The 4,677-nt window shown below is 40.9% G+C and overlaps 1 pseudogene; it reads right to left on the bottom strand.

Annotated features, from left to right (window-relative positions):
• Window positions 1-4,677, bottom strand: part of LOC116703251 (vacuolar protein sorting-associated protein 35-like) — a 56,791-nt pseudogene that overhangs the window by 29,369 nt on the left and 22,745 nt on the right.

Below are 4,677 nucleotides of genomic sequence, written 5' to 3'. Positions count from 1 at the left end.
CTATATTTGATATCCCATCAGTTTTCTAGCGTTAAATAATGTTAAAAGGTGGTTTAACTCCCTCATGTGGTCATTGTCCTGAAGCTCAGGGGAGAAAAACAATTAACTGTGTGTACAGTTTACCAATCTGTTCACATGGATTTAAATGGACAATCTGTACCCACGGTTTTACAATCAGTGGGGACGGATTGTAAAACTGTGCACACAGTTTATTTATTTTCTCTTCCCGGATCCTAGGGGGGCTCCGTAGAAAAAGTTGCTTGTTTTGGGCTTGTTTTCACAGGCCTGGTTGCTTATTTGTTTCGTGAGATCTGGCAAAACTGGCTGTCGAGTAGGTACGTTATTGCCGAGCCCCAGCACAAAAGTTTTCTTTTGGTGGAAAACTAAGAAATACTATATCCTTACATTGTCGGACTGGTGGTCAACAAGCTCCGCTTTGCTGAAGATCTCCCTCTTCGTGTCAAGGAGGCCAGACTTAAATTGTGGCCTTTGGTGAGTAAGGGAAAAGCCTGCTTACTTTGTTGGAGCACGAGCCTTTTTCAATGGGAAGGAAATCACCTGAATTACTGGTCTACATTGACGGTGACTTCAATCACCTGAATGATATTATTATTAATATTATTATTATTATACTTTATTAATCCCACAAGGGGAAACTACACTTTTCACTTTGTTATTACACACATTACACACAGGCCTGAATTACACACACATGCTCAGGACCTACACATGCACTAATGGAGAGTTTTTAGAGTGAGGGGAATGCCCATGGAAAGGCGCCCTGAGCAGTTGGGGGTTCAGTGCCTTGCTCAAGAGCACCTTGGCAGTGACCAGGAGGTGAACTGGCAGATGTTCCTTTCTACTTTGTGTCCATATTCTTCAATAAAATTTGAATAAAAAAAAAAAGCTGTTTTTCCGATGATAGCTGAGCGTTACTGCGCAGCCTCCAACTGAGCTTGACAACGTAGATGTGATGTGAGCAACCTGTCTGAAAGTCTTCTGGTAGCTGTGGTAACTAACATATGTCCTTTGATTTGATGAGGACTAAGAAAAGCTGGAGGTCCAATTGAGAATTAACAAAAGGTTTATCACAAAATGATGAACACTGCAGCTGACAGTGGTCTGACCACTCGCCCCACTTCAGAAACACATCAAACAGCCCTGAACATTTGTAAATCACACACATACAGTATATTCCCTGCACTTGGGGTGGTTCTTTTTCACCTGGTGTATTTGAACCCCCTAACATTGGTCCGCCGTTGGCATGGCAACATGCCGAGCGCATCTCAGTGGCTGTCCTCGCTGCCTGAGAAAAGTATGGGTCACACCTCCAACATGCATGCTTGGGGTTTCTCCCAAACACAGATCAAAAGGTTCTATCATGTGAGTGAGAAATTCTAACAAAAATACAGTTAATCAACATTCTATTATCTTTGCCTAGTCTAAGACACCAGGGGGTCGGAGACAGAAGGTTGCTTACTTTTGTAAGGCAAAAGGCTTTTTTCATTATGTTAAATGCCAGACTTGACCTGATCAACAACTTTTAGAAGGTTGGGTTTGTGTTAAGCAGTGGAATGCTAATTTGGCGTTCGTATTGGATCAATCTTGTATTGTAGCTCAATGTTTTCATATTTTAAAAACATTGTTTAACTTTTTATAACTCAACAAGTGATGTAAACACCAAGTATAAACACAGCCATGAATTTGCCTTTCATGTAGAACGGTCACAGTCACAAACTCCACAAAAAGCACCTACTTTCTGCACCAGTTGGAGGTGTGACCTATACTCATCTTAGGCAGCAAAGAAGCCACTGAGATGTGCTCAACATGTTACCATACCAACAACTGACCAATGAGAATGAGTTAAAAGTACACCTGGTGAAAAGGAACCGCCCCCAGGTGCTGGGAATATATGTGTGTGATTTAGAAATGTTCAGGGCTGTTCGATATTTCTCTGAAGATGGAACATGTCGTTCAGACCACTGTCAGCTGCTGTTTTGTTTTTGTGTCTTATTGTCTTTTTCATATCACTTTAATCATCGTTAAACCTTTAGTTAATTCTTCATTGAAACCAAAGCCTCTCTCCTTCCCCATCAATCAAAGAACATGTTGTTAGTTTTTCTAACAGTAGTTTGAATGCACATAATTGTTGTAAAGTAAAAGTTTACTGCTGAAAATAGATAGCTGTAGGTTAGCTCCAAGATGACACTCCACTCGCTTCGTCTTGCTTTGGGTCCATCATCTGAGGTTTTTTCCAGACACACAAACAGAGATCTCTCCTCTCATGCACACGAGGGAGGGAAGCATTCAAAAATACTACCAGGTACTGATACTGCTACTATTCTACCGCTTAATGCTAATAGGTGAAGTATCCCTTTAAGCTGAGTTCTGCCTGCTCATTTTGCATGCACCTCTAGGTTGAACCCACAGCTAATGCCCTGAGAACTCCTATGAAGGAATTCTACATTATTTCATAGTCAAGTAAACGTCATACTGATGAATAACATAGTGAACTATTAAAGTATGTTACCTGCGATTTTATTGAAGGCCTGTTTTGGAGCCAGCGTGGTTAAATGACCAGAGACACTACAACCATTCAGTAGTTCAGTGAGTACCACAACAAACTTGTGAAATGCATACAGCTACTCCGATTTTCTGCCTAATCAACTGATGACAAAGGTGAATTAAAGAAGATTTGTAGAGGTAGAGATGGGTATAATAAGATCTCTTTTTTCAAGTAAAAGATCTGAGGTACAGTATGTTTGCATAAATAACTGGAAGTACCTGTGAGTTTGTAGAGCCTTTTCATACATGTGCAAAGCGGTGCTCCCAATCACACTTCACAACATCATGTATTGCACAGCTTTGTTGGTTGGCATTACTAATTTAACATTACAGATTAATATGTTTGTTTCCTCAGCTGAGATTCTGTACTGCTCTTAGAGAATATCGTCAAGAAACAATACTTTTAAAACAGGGCTTGTGCCTAAACAGTCCGTGAGCAAAAAACGACAAATGACGGTCTATGCTTGCTTTCTGTGACTGCACCCATCTGTCACTCACGCAGAATGCCCTTAGTTCTTAACCCTTTACCTACACCCAACAGCTGTCATTAAAGGTCATCAAAAATTAAAGTTGGACATTTTACTATGGGGGGTCTTGACTGCTGTGATTATCAATCCTTTGTTTTGGTAGCCTGTCTAACCACGCATTCATGGTTGTTGAACTGAGACAGCAAGGCTCTTGGACTGTACCAGAACCAGAATGCTGAGCCTGAATTTTACCCAGTCTGTCCAACATCTTCAGCTAGATTTCATTTTGTCGTCCTTGGTCTCCTGTAGTAGAAGCTGAAGGCCACAAAACAAATAAACACCTAAAAAGGAGATGGAGTTAACAACATAACCACAAAGCTGATTTCCACCACGAATCAGCTTTATTGGCCAATAAGTGTGTAAAAAAACAAGAATTTAATGTACAGGGAACCTAAGAAAAGGTCATAAAGGTCTCAACCATACAATAACAAATAGGCAAGCCCCCAGCTGGAAAATGCACACATCCAGAAACAACCAGGAACACTCCAGCAGTCCTACAAGAAATACATGTTGTTGCTGATTTAGCTATAAGAATCTAAACATGTTTTTTTTGTACTCTGCATAATCTCTTGCTCTACACTCCAGTCCAGTTGGTGGCAGTAATGCACATCTAAGATCTACCACTAAACTAAAGAAGAAAAAGATTTCTAATTTAAGGGTGAGTTTATGAAACGTGGGAGGCTGGTGAGGAGAGAGTGAAGAGAATAATTGGGAAACATTCCAGTGAAGAAAGTTATAGGCCTGTATCAAGATTAAAGTTAGGGCACACAGGTTTAAATAATACAATGCACTTCTTAGGGAAACATCCTAAAGGAGTATGTGAATGTGGTTTGGAATTAACGGTTGAACATGTTAAATGTTGCTGCCAGAAGTAAAAAATACAGAGGAAAACTAACCCTCTGACTGACTTAAATTCTCTATATGAGACAAGGACCCTGAAGAAAGCCCATCAGTCCTGGCTGACACATGTCAACCCCTGAACAGTAGGGTGACCAGACGTCCCCAGTATCCGGGCACAGTCCCCAATTTTGGCGACCTGTCCCCGGCTGGATCTGTCCCCGGAAACGTCCCCGGTTTTCAGTGTGACTGACAGACCCGAAATTGGAATGAAAGAAAGAAAAAACTGACAAAACGTAGCCGATAATCGCACACCCAATACACGCAGGCTCCAGGCAGCCAGAGCCAGCAGTGCTCAGAGAGGTTCTAGAAGCAGTGTTTACGATGCTAAAATCACTGATTATTTACATGGAGTCTGGTGCGTTTAGCGAACGCAATTTCGCGGACTTTTATGTTTTAAAAAGGATCTTAATCTTTAACAGAAAGGTCGACCTCCTTAGAAATCCTTTTCATAATGTTGTCAGACACTTAGAATATTAATCTGAGTCTGTTAGCAGCAAAACAAGAACTTTTATGAACGTAAATACAAGCTGGACAATTATCCCATTAACTCACGCTGCAGCTTGTTTCTCTGCTGCCGACTGGAGCGATCTAGTTTAATACTGCATCAATGTCAAAGGAAAATATGTTCTCAATAGTTTTTGTTGTATCTGATTCTCAATGAGCTGTTGCAGAAACAAGCCTTGAG

The sequence above is a fragment of the Etheostoma spectabile genome, chromosome 15 (assembly GCF_008692095.1).
Source record: "Etheostoma spectabile isolate EspeVRDwgs_2016 chromosome 15, UIUC_Espe_1.0, whole genome shotgun sequence".
In the NCBI taxonomy this organism is placed as follows: Eukaryota; Metazoa; Chordata; class Actinopteri; order Perciformes; family Percidae; genus Etheostoma; species Etheostoma spectabile.
This window is presented reverse-complemented; position numbering and strand designations above follow the sequence as displayed.